The sequence below is a fragment of the Oncorhynchus clarkii genome, chromosome 12, assembly GCF_045791955.1.
Source record: "Oncorhynchus clarkii lewisi isolate Uvic-CL-2024 chromosome 12, UVic_Ocla_1.0, whole genome shotgun sequence".
In the NCBI taxonomy this organism is placed as follows: Eukaryota; Metazoa; Chordata; class Actinopteri; order Salmoniformes; family Salmonidae; genus Oncorhynchus; species Oncorhynchus clarkii.
The window spans coordinates 21,581,430-21,599,082 of record NC_092158.1 but is presented as its reverse complement, the minus strand read 5'-3'; the positions used below and the strand labels follow the sequence as shown (position 1 = coordinate 21,599,082).

At 44.5% G+C, this 17,653-nt stretch overlaps 1 protein-coding gene across 1 annotated transcript in view; it reads left to right on the top strand.

The window, feature by feature from the left end:
• LOC139422871 (bone morphogenetic protein receptor type-1B-like) overlaps nt 1–17,653 on the top strand; it is a 118,344-nt gene that overhangs the window by 7,019 nt on the left and 93,672 nt on the right. The window lies entirely within an intron of this gene.

Below are 17,653 nucleotides of genomic sequence, written 5' to 3'. Positions count from 1 at the left end.
GGTGGTGCTGGTGTTTGGGTGGTGCTGGTAGCGTGTAGCGTTTGGGTGGTGCTGGTAGCGTGTAGCGTTTGGGTGGTGGTGGCGGCGGCGTGTAGCGTTTGGGTGGTGGTAGCGTGATGTGGCATGTAGCGTTTGGGTGGTGGTGTAGTGTTTGGGTTTGTAGAGAGCTCAATGATGGGTAGGTGGCAGTGAACCTCCAGAGCGACTAATTGACTAACTGTTGAGCTCATTAGTGAATCCACAATCCACAATGCAGCTAATAGAGTCAGCTCTGTGTAGGCTACACTGCAGAATCAGTCTGGAGTAGAGACACAGTAAGGCCGGCCAAGGGATGCTGACTGTGGCAAACAGCACATGGTCCACTATGTGTGTCTCTTACCTGGCTCTGAGACATGGATCCCTCAGACTCAGTGAGAGAGGAATGTGGGACGACACTGTGCCTGCTTACTGATTTTTAAGGGGATGTGGAGTTGAAAGTTTGACAATAGCTGTTAGCACTGACTAGGTGGAGTAACGTCTAAACTACACTCTACAGGCATGGGACTAGGTGGAGTAACGTCTAAACTACTCTACAGGCATGGGACTAGGTGGAGTAGCATCTAAACTACACTCTACAGGCATGAGACTAGGTGGAGTAGCATCTAAACTACACTCTACAGGCATGGGACTAGGTGGAGTAACGTCTAAACTACTCTACAGGCATGGGACTAGGTGGAGTAGCATCTAAACTACACTCTACAGGCATGGGACTAGGTGGAGTAACGTCTAAACTACTCTACAGGCATGAGACTAGGTGGAGTAGCATCTAAACTACACTCTACAGGCATGAGACTAGGTGGAGTAGCATCTAAACTACACTCTACAGGCATGGGACTAGGTGGAGTAGCATCTAAACTACACTCTACAGGCATGGGACTAGGTGGAGTAGCATCTAAACTACTCTACAGGCATGGGACTAGGTGGAGTAACATCTAAACTACTCTACAGCTGACCTGAGGAGACAGGTGAGACATAAGGGCTATTAGGGCATGTTGCAGAGTTGTCCCCCGTAGCTGATCTGAGGACAGTTCAACACTGATGGGATGTCATTGTAGGCAACTTTTCTCTGCTGCTGTCATTGTTACTCTGGCTCTCAGTTGGTGTCAAGCCTCGGCCTTTTAAACTGAAGTTGAATGGGGGTCTGTGAACAGAACGTGTGAAGGCCACATCATTAAGTGTGTTCATTCAATATATAAACCGATTTCAACACAATGGAGTGATTGTGTGTGTCTCTGACAAGGTCTCTTATACAGTATGTTCTCTCCCTCTCATTGATTTCTACACTGGGTCAGAGAGTTGCTGCTGTAGAGTTTAATTTGCATTCCTTAACCCTTAAGAAATGAACTTGCCACTACAGGCATAAACAAAACAATGTGCTGACAAGGCTCTGACAGCACTCCAACAGTCAGGATCTGATCTGGAGTCAGTGAAGAGTCCCCTCCACAGAAGACGGTAGCTAGTTGTGTTGGTGAGAGTCTGTGGACTAGGACGTTGACCTGGTGTCAGGAAAAAGGAGAGGCCTGTAGTAGCATAGTTCTGGTTTAGATGGCTGGAGAATAACACTCTGTTAAAGAATGCCAAGAATCTGTGTGTTGAAGTTCACACTGTATCTCCATATGCGGCTGGATCCTGGCAAATAGGAGACAGCTGTGTCTGAGAGAGGGAATGTCAAAGTAGTCACATTGAGATGGATTTATTTGAATTGGGTGTGCGTCCTCTATATGGAAAAGATTACTGTATTGTACATGTAAGCACACACACACACACACACACACACACACACACACACACACACACACACACACACCAGACAGGTAGCAACCAGGATGTTGGTCTGTGTTTATACACTGTAACTCAGTGGGTTATTAATGCAGTGCAGGTCTATGGTAGGACGGCTGAGACCGACAGACCACCCTACATGATGACACCTGTTTGAAGTGCAATGGGAGATTCAACACGTAGCCCTGCTCTGTTGGCTTAATGGTCTACTTCCTCAGCTCTACTACTGTTCTGTTATTTCACTGTAATAATTACATGGCATAAGGTCTTAGGATGCAAAGCTCAAGGAACATTTCTATCTTATGGCTTTACTCTCCTTTTTAACTCCCAAAACCCTCCCACCCTCATAACCACATAGATAACCACACCCTGGGGACAGAGGCTTTGTCCCCACTCTGAAAACACATCCATCATATGATGTTGAATGTCCTTTTGAAGAACCAATACAGTCTGAGTGTCTTTGTTCTAAATTCCTGTCTGTGTCTTGGTTCTGACAGCTGGTTCTGACAGCAAGGAGAGAGAGAGAGAAAAACAGATCATATTTTTCTCTCCTGCTCACGTTATTCGCCTGCCCCTGTGTTTTTTTCCATGGATACAGGGCAGGGGGCGATCTGAATCATACAGTACCTGGTCTTACCGTGGTTGTCTGCAGGGAAATGTGATGACATCAAAGCTTGTCATGCTGAGCCCCGTAACATCCCAGTCCTATACTGTAGGACATCCAGGGAGAGGGCAGAGGGCTGCCTTTACATACACTAGATGTTATCAGGATGTTCGCCCTCTCTCATGTCCCTGGCTGCTCTGACCAATCTCATAATTACAGCCTGACTAACATCCTGGTCAACAAACAATACAGAATAAAACAGATGAAGCTAATATAATTTTTGTGTATATAACATAAACCGATACAGATTCTTGACATTATGGATGCAGTATCATGTACTGTAAGCTTTGTGTTAATGTTTGTGATGAGATCCTCATGGGAGTGTGTAATCAGTGGTGCGTTCTGGTGGCAGGCCGCGCCAAATTCAGCTTCTCTCTGGACTCTCAACAATGGCTCACAGTCAGTCAGTCAGTCAGTGTACTGACACTGAGCTATATTTAGAAATGGTAATGGAAAATGTACAGTCAGGCAGGTTCACTTTCAATCAGCCAATTAGAGGATTCATAGTGGAGTAACACATGGGAACACACACACACACACAGGTTGCACAGGCAGCACAGTGGTGGATGCCTGGCAGGTTATAGCACACATAACAGGATTAGAGAGCCAGCCAAAACAAATGACGTCATGCCTCGTGTGCCCAACATCCCAGGAGTGTCTTCTCTCTTACCTCTGTAACACCATCCCCACTACCTGTCAAACCCAGGACACTCTCCTGATATCATTTTCTGGGGTATTAAATGTTAGACTCATTTCACCATTCGACTTTCACCTGTACTGTAGTTTGTCTCTGTACAGCTGTTGGTCCTGTCTGTGTGCTGGACTTGTCTCTGCCTATAACTCTCCTATGAGGACAGCTCGTCATTAACAAGCCTTGGCCGAATACAAACCCTGTAGTTATTCCCTCCGCAAGGCAATCAAACAGGCAAAGTGTCAGTACAGAGACAAAGTGGAGTCGCAATTCAATGGCTCAGACAAGAGATGTATGTGGCAGGGTCTACAGACAATCACAAACTACAAAGGGAAAACCGGCCACGTTGAGGACACCAACGTCTTGCTTCCGGACAAGCTAAACACCTTTTTCGCCCGCTTTGAGGACAACACATTGCCACCGACACAGCCAGTTACCAAGGACTGTGGCTCTTATTCTCTGTGGCGTCCCTAGCCGTGTCCTCAGAGCATGCACAGACCAGCTGGCTGGGTGTTTACGGACATATTCTCTCCCTATCAATCAAATGTATGTATGGAGCCCTTTTTACATCAGCCGATGTCACACCCAGCATAAAACCCCAAACAGCAAGCAATGCGGATGTAGAAGCACGGTGGCTAGGAACAACACCCTGGAAGGCAGCAACCTAGGAAGAAATCTAGAGAGGGACCAGGCTCTGAGGGGTGGCCAGTCCTCTACTGGCTGTGCCGGGTGGAGATTATAACAGTACATGGCCAAGATGTTCAAATATTCATAGATGACCAGGGAGGGTCTAATAATGATAATCATAGTGATTGTAGAGGGTACAACAGGTCAGCAACTCAGGAGTAAATGTCAGTTGGCTTTTCATATCCGAGCAGTAGAGAGAGAGAGTCGAAAACGGCAGGTCTGGGACAGGTAGCACGTCCGGTGAACGGCTCAGGGTTCCATAGTCGCGGGCAGAAAAGTTTAAACTGGAGCAGCAGCATGACCAGGTGGACTGGGGACAGCAAGGAGTCATCAGGCCAGGTAGTCCTGAGGCGTGGTCCCAGGGCTCAGGTCCTCCGGAAGGAGAGGGAGAGAGAATTAGAGGGAGCATACTTAAATTCACACAGGACACCAGATAAGACAGGAGAAATACTCCAGACTGACCCTAGCCCCCCAGCACATAGACTATTGTTGCATAAAATCCCAGCCTGCTGTCCCCACATGCTTCATGATGTCCACCATTGTTCCAGTACCCAAGAAAGCGAAGGTAACTGAACTAAATGACTATCGTAGCACTCACTTCTGTCATCATGAAGTGCTTTGAGAGACTAGTTAAGTTTCATATCACCTCTACATTACCTGACAGGCGTGTGCTCAGCCCCGAAAAGATCATCAAGGACAACAACCACCCTAGTCACTGCCTGGTCACCCCGTTATCATCCAGAAGGCGAGGTCAGTACAGGTGCATCAAAGCTGGGACTGAGAGACTGAAAAACAGCTTCTATCTCAAGGCCATCAGACTGTTAAATAGCTATCACTAGCACTTTAGAGGCTGCTGCCCTATATACGTAAACTTGAAATCACTGGCCACTTTGGTACTAGTCACTTTTAATAATGTTTGCATTACTCATATATGTATATACTGTATTCTATTCTACTGTATTTTAGTCTATGCTGCTCAGACATTGCTCGTCTAAATATTTATATATTCTTAATTGACTTCCTTTACTTTAGATTTGTGTGTATTGTTAGATATTACTTGTCAGTCAATGCAGCAAATGCATGAATGTTTCTACTAATCTTCTGTCCATGTTTAAGAGTGGGCCTTCTCTCTCCTCTCTCTTTCTTTGTCTCAGTGGTGACTACTGTAGTCTCAACCTCTTTCGCTCTGTGTTGACTACTGGAGTGAGTCTGGCTGTTCTGATGAATACTGAGTGCTTAGGTAGAGTATGGTGTGTATCCGGTTACATATGACTCAGTGTGTGTGGCAGAGAGTAGCAGCTATTCTGCTGTAGCCTGGCCGTTATTACAGGTGTGTCAGGCCTAGATGCAGCTGTTGATTACTCAGACATTGCTACATGTAGTACCATGTGTGTCTACAGAAGGCTCACGTGTAAATGAGAACAAACTAGCTCAGCGGGTCTTACAGTTGATCTCTTAGAAAAGTAGTTGTATCTATTTTGAGTCGTTATTTCACTAATATGGTCACCTCTTCAAGAGCTGTTATCATTACCACACATAACTAGGGTGACTGCTGCTGTGATGGGATTCTCCCCAGCAGCAGAACAGTACTGCACCAATACCTTATCAATAGCACATATGTTCAGAGAACATACAACACTAATCTGAGAACTTTTCTTTCTACTGCGTTTCTATAAAACAAGGAGGCTGGGCTGTGAGGAAGGGAAGGTTTTGAACAGCTGCTCTACTGCTCTCCTCTCCTTCCCTCTTTCCTCTCCTCTCTGCTCTTCTCCTCTCCCTTTCTCCTCTCCTCTCTCTTCTCCCCTTTCCCTCCACCTGTGTTATGAGGCTCCGGCTGCAGCTCTGTGCTGCTGCAGTACAGTAGTCCTCTTGTACTTTCCTTAAAGATCAACTTCAATTAATGAGCATCTGTCAGCGCTGGGCCTGGGAGTCTCACTGGCAGGAAATTGGAGGATAAGCTGCTTTTGTTCCACAGCGCCAACATTTTGTGCTTTATTGGTTTCCTCATTCTTATTTGAACTGGACACATGAACGAAAATACACACATACACTCTCATACACAATTCATAAATACACACACAGCCACAAATGCACACACAGAGCTACCTTTAGATTTGACTGCAAACCAACGTCCATGACTCTCTCGAGGTTTCTCAGTTTGAAGACAGTGTTCAAGATGGTGGGTGTTTTCTCTCTTTGAGGCTGGTGTTTGTTTTACTTTTTAAACACACTCCTAAATGAAGTAGTACATGAGCTGGACTGGACAGCTCCTTGGGACCAGGTCTGGGTGAGGAGGAGAGACAGAGGGTAGTGGGCCAGGGCTGAGGTCCACAGAAAAGCTTCAAATGTAGAAATGAGTGGAACTCCCAGGGTTTTCAAAACAAGACCGGAGATTTCATTACACATACCTGGACAACTGAGAGCATGGAAAAAACACTTGTGCATGTGCGCACAAACACTCCCCGCACCCCTGAGCAGCCGCTGGGCTGGTCAGACTTAAAACCAGAGACATAATACAGATCATTTGAACCAAATGCAACAGTGAAAACTCCCTTTTTCCCTCTCTCTCTCCTGTCTCATGGCCAACACGTGTCCGCTTCAGAAAAGTGAAGCGCTCTACAGAAACATGGTCATCAATCATAGCCTGTAAGGAATCAGTCACTGCATACAGGGTTGGGTGGTGGAGAGTGGGAGCTCTGTGGTGTGCTGCCTACCGCTCTGTGGGTTGGGTGGGTGGGCGCCGGGTTGTGGTGTTATTCTGGGCTTGGGGAAGGAGTACACTGGTGTGGTTGGTACCTTTTTTTAGGCCTTCATCATGTTTTGGGTGGGGCGGGCTGGGTTAAGGGATGACTGTTGGATCGGATGACCATGGTTCTCTTCAGGTCGAAACCCAGATAGACATTAAAACAAATGTAAAACTCTGACTTTATAATTATGTTAAAATCAAGACAACGCAGTCTTGTTGTACCCTCCGACAAGAACACCTGATTCAACTAGTCATCAAGCACTTGACTGGTTAAATCAGGTGTTTGTCCGAGGCTGCGACAATAATGCGTACTGGAGACACTGCTGTAGATGGTCTGCCATTTCTTTGGATAGGGGACTAGGTCTGTGGGAATGTTTGCATCCTCAGCAGCCAGCCAGCAGTAACAAGATGTCTGCAGACTGCAAATGAGTCTTGAGCCAGATTAGACTAGACAGTCCTGGGGGATCGGATTTGAGATCAACCCTAAAATTGAACCTCCACTCTGTGGTCTTGAGGGAGGGGGTAGAGGGGGATCCTCTGGCAGACATGAATCTACTCAAAGCCCCCTGGATTCCTGCTTTGAGATTCTTCCCTGTCTGTGTAAACAGGTCTGGAATATCACCTTGTTTTGTGTGTGTTGACACACCATCAAATGTCTGTATGGGGCGTGTCCGCTTGTACACTGTTCTACAGGAACCTATTCCTATTCAGCCGACAGTCTTTTAAACTCATCGTGTGTGTGTGTGTGTGTGTGTGTGTGTGTGTGTGTGTGTGTGTGTGTGTGTGTGTGTGTGTGTGTGTGTGTGTGTGTGTGTGTGTGTGTGTGTGTGTGTGTGTGTGTGTGTGTGTGTGTGTGTGTGTGTGTGTGTGTGTGTGTGTGTGTGTGTGTGTGTGTGTGTGTGAGAAATACAGTTTTTCCTTAGGAAGCCTGTTCCCATTAAAGTCATACTCCTATTGTGGTCAAAGGTCCTAGAGACAAAGCAAGTTCTACTGCTCCGTTTGATATTCTAGTGAAGTAATCCAAGTCGAGTGACTCTCCACTGACCCATCTCCCCAGACGTAGGGTCACACCGCCAGCCCGGTGCACCGTGGGTTCACCATCGTCTTAACGCTCTAACTCCCCTTCAGAGACTGATGAATATCTTGGTGCATCTAATCGGTTCATTATCCACTGTCTTTGTGCATTAGACACAGTGTGAGAGGACAGCTGTCTCTGTATGTTGCTCTGCTCTGGGCTGTCTTGTCTGTCTGTGTGGGATGTTTGGCGTCGAGAATGTGTGTCATGTGTTTAGTTTTTCGGGGAGGGCTCCCCTTGCCTCGTCTCCCGGGCTGACACTTGACCCACAGGGTAATCACAGAGGGATTTGGGATGCCTTTGGCTGACAGAGTTTAGGGGGAGAGGGCTGCTAGGCTGGTTTGGTGCTGGAGCGTTGTATTTGCATGTGTCTTTTGCTTGATTGTGACAAGGGCTTTATACAGGTAAATATGGGTCTACAGTCTTCCCCTTTTTAAGACCAACTCAGCAATTACAATGTGCCAGTCCCCAAACTTCACTAACCATTGCTGTCCATTGAGTCATTGTAGCTCTTTAGAATGTCAAGTCTTGATGCTACCTTGTCTGTCTGTGTCTCCTTTTCAGCAAATCGATAAAGCTGTAAAAGTACTGCAATAAAAGGGGTCAGAGTTCATTAGATGTCAATCTGGATGACCAGCCAAGGTCAGCATGGCATAAGCAGCTGCTCTCTGGTTGGCTGATTTGGTAGGGTGGAACGAGGACAACGTCCTCAATGAGGAATAGCTGAGTGGGAGGAGAGAGGATCTATCATGGGTTCCTCCTGATGACAACCATGACACTGGTCTGGCTGTGTCCTGCAGCTCTTCTCTCCTCTACAGACCGCCACATGTACAGGAGCAGAGAAATGAATGATCTCTTACAAGCCAACACTCCCCATGGGCTTAGATTATCTCTCAATCAACTCAACAGAATAGCCTTGTAGTCTGGGAAATTCACTTCTGAGCAGTGAGTTGTCTGTTTATAAACAGTTAAGTCATACTGCCATTGTTATTGAGCAAGATGGACACTATGTGCGCTGAGTGTACAAAACAGAACACCTTCCTAATATTGAGTTGCGCCCCTCTTTGTCCTCAGAACAGCCTCAATTTGTCGCGGCATGGATTCTACAAGATGTCGAAAGCGTTTCACAGGGATGCTGGCCCATGTTTACTCCAATGCTTCCCACAGTTGGCTGGATGTCCTTTGGGTGGTGGACCATTCTTAATACACACAGGAAACTGTTGAGCATGAAAAACCCATTGCAGTTCTTGACATAAACCAGTCCGCCTGGCACCTACTACTCTACCCCGTTCAAAGGTACTTAAATATGTGACTAACCGGCTCGATTCGGTCTTAGTGGTTCCTCAATTACAAGTTTTGAGCTTATGCCGCAAACGTTTGTGGTAGATGGTGGCAGATTGTGGTAAATTGCGTCATTCTGTCATTGCACCACACTATTACAAGGGGGAGTTAGAACGCTGATCTGTAGGTAGTCTAAACTGAGTACATTTTTGCCAATCTTTTCGTGAATTAATGGAGGTTTGAATATTTGTCTCCTCTTTTTTTGCTGGCGGGTGGTCCGGAGTTCAAATAAAATTGTATTGGTCACATACACATACTTAGCAGATGTTATTGGTTACATACACATACCTAGCAGATGTTATTGGTTACATACACATACTTAGCAGATGTTATTGGTTACATACATCTTCATTCCAAGATGGCGTAGCAGTCAGATGTATTTTGTCCTGTCGTGTCCCTTGTATGTATATATATATATATTTTACCTCTTTTTCTTCAAATATCTTTTAAAAATATTTTCCTAAACCGCAACTTCTAAATTCTCTCCTGCAACCCGCCTCACCCAATGTGGCGTGCCCGAGGATTCCAACAAGCCCCTCATGCACGACGCCCGCTGAAGGCCCATTCTGCTAGGCTTGCTAGCTACCTAGAGCTACTTGGAACCCTACTAATTCCACGACTGGTCTATCGACATCACCGCACGAAGAGGCAAAAACAGACTTACCCCCATCACGACGTCCCCCAAAGGCTAACTTGCTAGCCCCAGGCCTGCTAACTGCTAGCTTGCCTACCCCGGGCTGCTTGCTAACTGCTCGCTTGTTAACCCGGTCTGCTAACTGCTACTGTTAGTGAGTTAATGTCTTATTTTACTGTAGCGCATCTAGCCCTGCTCAATATGCCTTAACCAACCATGTTGTTCCCTCCCCTACATTTGCGATGACATCGCCTGGTTTAAACATCTCTAGAGACACTATCTCTCTCATCATTACTCAATGCCTAGGTTTACCTCCAATGTACTCACATCCTACCTTACCTTTTGTCTGTACACTATGCGTTGAATCTATGCTATCATGCCCAGAAACCTGCTCCTTTTACTCTCTGTTCCGAACATGCTAGACGGCCAGTTCGTATAGCCTTTAGCCATACCCTTATCCTACTTCTCCTCTGGTGATATAGAGGTTAATCCAGGTCCTGCAGTGCCTAGCTCTATTCCTACTCCCAGGTGCTCTCATTTGTTGACTTCTGTAACTGTAAAGGCCTTGGTTTCATGCATGTTAACTTTAGAAGCCTACTCCCTAAGTTTGTTTTACTCACTGCTTTAGCACACTCTGCCAACCCGGATGTCTTAGCCGTGTCTAAATCCTGTCTTAGGAAAACCACCAAAAACCATGAAATCTCCATCGCTAACTATAACATTTTCCGCCAAGATAGAACTGCCAAAGGGGGCGGTGTTGCAATCTACTGCAAAGATAGCCTGCAGAGTTCAGTATTACTATCCAAGTCTGTACCCAAACAATTTGAAGTTCTACTTCTAAAAATTCACTTGTTGCCGCTTGCTATAGACCTCCCTCTGCCCCCAGCTGTGCCCTCGATACCATATGTGAATTGATTGCCCCCCCCCCCCCATCTATCTTCAGAGCTCGTGCTACTAGGTAACCTAAACTGGGACATGCTTAACACCCCTCAATCTCACACAAATGATCAATGAACCTACCAGGTACAACTCCAAATCCGTAAACACGGGCACCCTCATAGATGTCATCCTAACTAACCCGCCCTCCAAATACACCTCTGCTGTTTTCAATCAAGATCTCAGCGATCACTGCCTCATTGCCTGCATCCGTAATGGGTCTGCGACCAAACGACCACTCCTCATCACTGTCAAACGCTCCCTAAAACACTTCTGCGAGCAGGCCTTTCTTATCGACCTGGCCGGGGTATCCTGGAATGACATTGACCTCACCCCGTCAGTAGATGATGCCTGGCTATTCTTTAAAAGTGCCTTCCTCGCCATCTTAAATAAGCATGCCCCATTCAAAACATTTAAAACTAGGAATAGATATAGTCCTTGGTTCACTCCAGACCTGTCTGCCCTTGACCAGCACAAAAACATCCTGTGGCGTTCTGCATTAGCATCGAATAGCCCCCGTGATATGCAACTTTTCAAGGAAGTTAGGTACAAATATACACAGGCAGTTAGGAAAGCAAAGGCTAGCTTTTTCAAACAGAAATTTGCATTGTGATGGAATTAACTCAAAAATGTTCTGGGACACTGTAAAGTCCATGGAGAATAAGAGCACCTCCTCCCAGCTGCCCACTGCTCTGAGTCTAGGAAACACTGTCACCACTGATAAATCCACTATAATTTAGTATTTCTCTACGGCTGGCCATGCTTTCCACCTGGCTACCCCTACCCCGGTCAACTGCCCGGCACCCTCCACAGCAACCCACCAAAGCCCCCACCATTTCTCCTTTACCCAAGTCCAGATAGCTGATGTTCTGAAAGAGCTGCACAATCTGACCCCTACAAACCAGCCGGGCTAGACAATCTGGACCCTCTCTTTCTTCTACACCTGCATTGCTTGCTGTTTGGGGTTTTAGGCTGGGTTTCTATACAGCACTTTGAGATATCAGCTGATGTACGAAGGGCTATATAAATAAATTTGATTTGATTTCTAAAATTATCTGCCGAAATTGTTGCAACCCTTATTACTAGCCTGTTCAACTTCTCTTTCATATTGTCTGAGATTCCCAAAGATTGGAAAGCTGCCACGGTCATCCCCCTCTTCAAAGGGGGTAACACTCTCGACCCAAACTGCTACAGACCTATATCTATCCTACCCTGTCTTTCTAAGGTCTTCAAAAGCCAAGTTAACAAACAGATTATCGACCATTTCGAATCCCACCGTACCTTCTCCGCTATGCAATCTGGTTTCAGAGCTGGTCATGGGTGCACCTCAGCCACGCTCAAGGTCCTAAACGACATCATAACCACCATCGATAAGAGACATTACTGTGCAGCCGTCTTCATCGACCTGGCCAAGGCTTTCGACTCTGTCAATCACCACATTCTTATTGGCAGACTCGACAGCCTTGGTTTCTCAAATGATTGCCTCGCCTGGTTTACCAATATATACCAAAAGGTTACCCATATTTAAAGACCTGAGCTACATTTGTTTATGAAATGTACTAGTTTATTTAGGCAATTTTAATATTTCTTTAGGCTTGGCCTATTTAGTAGGCTATTTCGCAGCATAAAGCTATATTTGTCAGCATGAAACTGAGTGACTCACTCATTTGTGGCTTTGGAACAAAATAAATAAGTACCAACATTATTCTGATCATCTTAATAAAGAAATGTTTTGACCAAGTTAATCTGCTCATGTTGTGTGTTCAATCATTTGTGACATTGTGGTTACAATGACGAATGTAAACCGAAATATATAAAATAAAGATTATTCATAATGAATAATCTGATGCTTAATTGTTTTTATGACTGCAGACAGTAGGCTATTATTCCTGTTATTTTTTTTCCTGCATTCATTCATTTGACTGAAGGTCTATTCAACATTTGACTAAAAAGAAACCATGCCATGAATTAAGAACAGATTTTTCTGTTTTTTTTTCACAGACACGTGTTTAGCAGATGTTATTGTGGGTGTAGCGAAATGGTTGTGTTTTTAGCTCCTCCGACGGTGCAGTAAAATCTAACAAGTAATATCTAACAATTTTACATCATATACACACCAATCTAAGTAAAGAAATGGCATTAAGAATATATAAATATAAGAAGAACCTTCTAATATTAGACAAATCCACTCAAATAATAACTTAAACAGTCTATCACTGGATATCTTCAAATTGCTGTGCATGAAAAGGATGTCATCCACCGTGCCTGGTCCCAGGCTAACAGCTGACTTCTCTCTGAAACCACACCTCCATCTGAAGGTGAGTCTTTATCCACCGTGCCTGGTCCCAGGCTAACAGCTGACTTCTCTCTGAAACCACACCTCCATCTGAAGGTGAGTCTTTATCCACCGTGCCTGGTCCCAGGCTAACAGCTGACTTCTCTCTGAAACCACACCTCCATCTGAAGGTGAGTCTTTATCCACCGTGCCTGGTCCCAGGCTAACAGCTGACTTCTCTCTGAAACCACACATCCATCTGAAGGTGAGTCTTTATCCTTTGGAACCACACAATTACCAGGTGAACAGTAGGCCTCTTGAAGCGACATAGGAAATCAATAAAATCCACAAGTATTATTTCACAATAGCTGGCCTTATGTTATCTGCAGTTTTGAGCTGCGCTGTCCTACTCCGTGGTGGATAACATCCGCTCTTCGTTTATGTAATGGGCTGTAAGGCACAAGTATCCTATTTTTTCGAAAATCGTCAGTCCACATGTCAAGTGTAATTGTGCCATCGTATTTACCCAAGTTCTCTCGCAACTGCGAGCTGATATATACAGTGCCTTGCGAAAGTATTCGGCCCCCTTGAACTTTGCGACCTTTTGCCACATTTCAGGCTTCAAACATAAAGATATAAAACTGTATTTTTTTTGTGAAGAATCAACAACAAGTGGGACACAATCATGAAGTGGAACGACATTTATTGGATATTTCAAACTTTTTTAACAAATCAAAAACTGAAAAATTGGGCGTGCAAAATTATTCAGCCCCCTTATGTTAATACTTTGTAGCGCCACCTTTTGCTGGGATTACAGCTGTAAGTCGTTTGGGGTATGTCTCTCAGTTTTGCACATCGAGAGACTGAATTTTTTTCCCATTCCTCCTTGCAAAACAGCTCGAGCTCAGTGAGGTTGGATGGAGAGCATTTGTGAACAGCAGTTTTCAGTTCTTTCCACAGATTCTCGATTGGATTCAGGTCTGGACTTTGACTTGGCCATTCTAACACCTGGATATGTTTATTTTTGAACCATTCCATTGTAGATTTTGCTTTATGTTTTGGATCATTGTCTTGTTGGAAGACAAATCTCCGTCCCAGTCTCAGGTCTTTTGCAGACTCCATCAGGTTTTCTTCCAGAATGGTCCTGTATTTGGCTCCATCCATCTTCCCATCAATTTTAACCATCTTCCCTGTCCCTGCTGAAGAAAAGCAGGCCCAAACCATGATGCTGCCACCACCATGTTTGACAGTGGGGATGGTGTGTTCAGGGTGATGAGCTGTGTTGCTTTTACGCCAAACATAACGTTTTCATCTGACCAGAGCACCTTCTTCCACATGTTTGGTGTGTCTCCCAGGTGGCTTGTGGCAAACTTTAAACAACACTTTTTATGGATATCTTTAAGAAATGACTTTCTTCTTGCCACTTTTCCATAAAGGCCAGATTTGTGCAATATACGACTGATTGTTGTCCTATGGACAGAGTCTCCCACCTCAGCTGTAGATCTCTGCAGTTCATCCAGAGTGATCATGGGCCTCTTGGCTGCATCTCTGATCAGTCTTCTCCTTGTATGAGCTGAAAGTTTAGAGGGACGGCCAGGTCTTGGTAGATTTGCAGTGGTCTGATACTCCTTCCATTTCAATATTATCGCTTGCACAGTGCTCCTTGGGATGTTTAAAGCTTGGGAAATCTTTTTGTATCCAAATCCGGCTTTAAACTTCTTCACAACAGTATCTTGGACCTGCCTGGTGTGTTCCTTGTTCTTCATGATGCTCTCTGCGCTTTTAACGGACCTCTGAGACTATCACAGTGCAGGTGCATTTATACGGAGACTTGATTACACACAGGTGGATTGTATTTATCATCATTAGTCATTTAGGTCAACATTGGATCATTCAGAGATCCTCACTGAACTTCTGGAGAGAGTTTGCTGCACTGAAAGTAAAGGGGCTGAATAATTTTGCACGCCCAATTTTTCAGTTTTTGATTTGTTAAAAAAGTTTTAAATATCCAATAAATGTCGTTCCACTTCATGATTGTGTCCCACTTGTTGTTGATTCTTCACAAAAAATACAGTTTTATATCTTTATGTTTGAAGCCTGAAATGTGGCAAAAGGTCGCAAAGTTCAAGGGGGCCGAATACTTTCGCAAGGCACTGTATATTGACACTTTCTGATATTGCTACTATGCAAGTAACCATTTGGCTGTACTGTTTAGACCCATCCACTGTAGAGACCCATCCACTTAGCAAGACTTAGCAAAATATTGATGTGTGGTCGTAACATGATTTTGTGACATATCACAACAATATCAAGTAACCATATCAACTGTCCACCACATAAATATATTGCGCATGCATCTGTTTATGTACTGTACACGTGCACCTCACTCAGGTTTCAACTCCGGTTGCATGGCCTTATCTTATGTATAGAATACTATGTGATAAGTGCCTGTGTGACAGTATATAAAGTATGCTAATGTACTGGTGTGAAGGCATTTGGGCAGTGATGTAAAGTACTTCAATAAAAATATCAATATAAATCCTTTAAAGTACTACTTTTGGGGGTGTATTTGTACATTACTTTACTATTTATATTTTTGGCAACTTTTACTTCACTGCATTCCGAAATAAAATAATGTACTTTTTACTCCGTACATTTTCCCTGACACCCAAAACTACTTACACTTTGACAGGAAAATTGTCCATTTCAGACACTTATCAAGAGAACATCCCTGGTCTTCCCTACTGCATTTGATCTGACAGACTTTCTAACATGCTTTTATTGTAAATTATGTCTGAGTGTTGGATTGTGTCCCTGGCTATCCGTCAATAAAAAAATGTTTAAAAAATTGGGCCGTCTGATTTAATATAAGGAATTTTAAATGATTCATACTTTTACTTTTGATACTTAAGTACATTTTATCAATTCCATTTACTTTTGATACTTAAGTATTTTTGGAACCAAATACTTTTAGACTTTTACTCAAGTAGAATTTTACTGAGTGACTTTGACTTTTACTTCAGTCATTTTCTATTAAGGTATCTTTATATTTACTCAAGTATGACAATTGAGTAATTTTACCACCACTGGATGTGACTGGGGCTTATAGCATTTCTTTCACATGACCCATCAATTTAGACAACTATGTCTGGGTATTTATACCATAGTACCCTCGTCATCAAGCTTGAGACACTGGGTCTCGACCCCGCCCTGTGCAACTGGGTACTGGACTTCCTGACGGGCCGCCCCCAGGTGGTGAGGGTAGGTAACAATATCTCCACCCCGCTGATCCTCAACATTGGGGCCCCACAAGGGTGTGTTCTGAGCCCTCTCCTATACTCCCTCTTCACCCACGACTGTGTGGCCATGCACGCCTCCAACTCGATCATCAGGTTTGCAGACGACACTACAGTGGTAGGCTTGATTACCAACAACGACGAGATGGCCTACAGGGAGGAGGTGAGGGCCCTCGGAGTGTGGTGTCAGGAAAATAACCTCACACTCAACGTCAACAAAACAAAGGAGATGATCTTGGACTGCAGGAAACAGCAGAGGGAGCACCCCCCTATCCACATTGATGGGACAGTAGTGGAGAGGGTAGTAAGTTTTAAGTTCCTCGGCGTACACATCACGGACAAACTGAATTGGTCCACCAACACAGACAGCGTGGTAAAGAAGGCGCAGCAGCGCCTCTTCAACCTCAGGAGGCTGAAGAAATTCGGCTTGTCACCAAAAGCACTCACAAACTTTTACAGATGCACAATCAAGCGCATCCTGTCGGGCTGTATCACCGCCTGGTACGGCAACTGCTCTGCCCACAACCATAAGGCTCTCCAGAGGGTAGTGAGGTCTGCACAACGCATCACCGGGGGGCAAACTACCTGCCCTCCAGGACACCTACACCACCCGATGTCACAGGAAGGTCATAAAGATCATCAAGGACAATGACCACCCGAGCCACTGCCTGTTATCATCTAGAAGGTGAGGTCAGTACAGGTGCATCAAAGCTGGGACCGAGAGACTGAAAAACAGCTTCTATCTCAAGGCCATCAGACTGTTAAACAGCCACCACTAACATTGAGTGGCTGCTGCCGACATACTGACTCAACTCCAGCCACTTTAATAATGGAAAAGTTGATGTAAAGAATGAATCACTAGCCACTTGAAACAATGCCACTTAATATAATGTTTACATACCCTTCATTACTCATCTCATATGTATATACTGTACTCTATATCATCTACTGCATCTTGCCATCTTTATGTAATACATGTATCACTAGCCACTTTAAACAATGCCACTTTTATATGTTTACATACCCTACATTACTCATCTCATATGTATGTACTGTACTCGATACCATCTAGTGCATCTTGCCTATGCCGTTCTTTACCATCACTGATTCATATATCTTTATGTACATATTCTTCATCCCTTTACACTTGTGTGTATAAGGTAGTTGTTGTGAAATTGTTAGGTTATATTACTCGTTGGTTATTACTGCATTGTCGGAACTAGAAGCACAAGCATTTCGCTACACTCGCATTAACATCTGTTAACCATGTGTATGTGACAAATAAAAATGTGATTTGATATGATTTTATAAAATATTTTTATCTGGACACTTTCTGTTTACCTGGAATTTTTCCTTATTGTACTACACTACTCACTGTTTAGCACATGTCCTCACATGTGAATCCTTAAAGAGATGGGTGGGGCTGGCTTAAGAGAGTGTAAACAATGCTGAATGGGTGTAGACAAAGGAGAGCTCTCCAGTAGGTACCA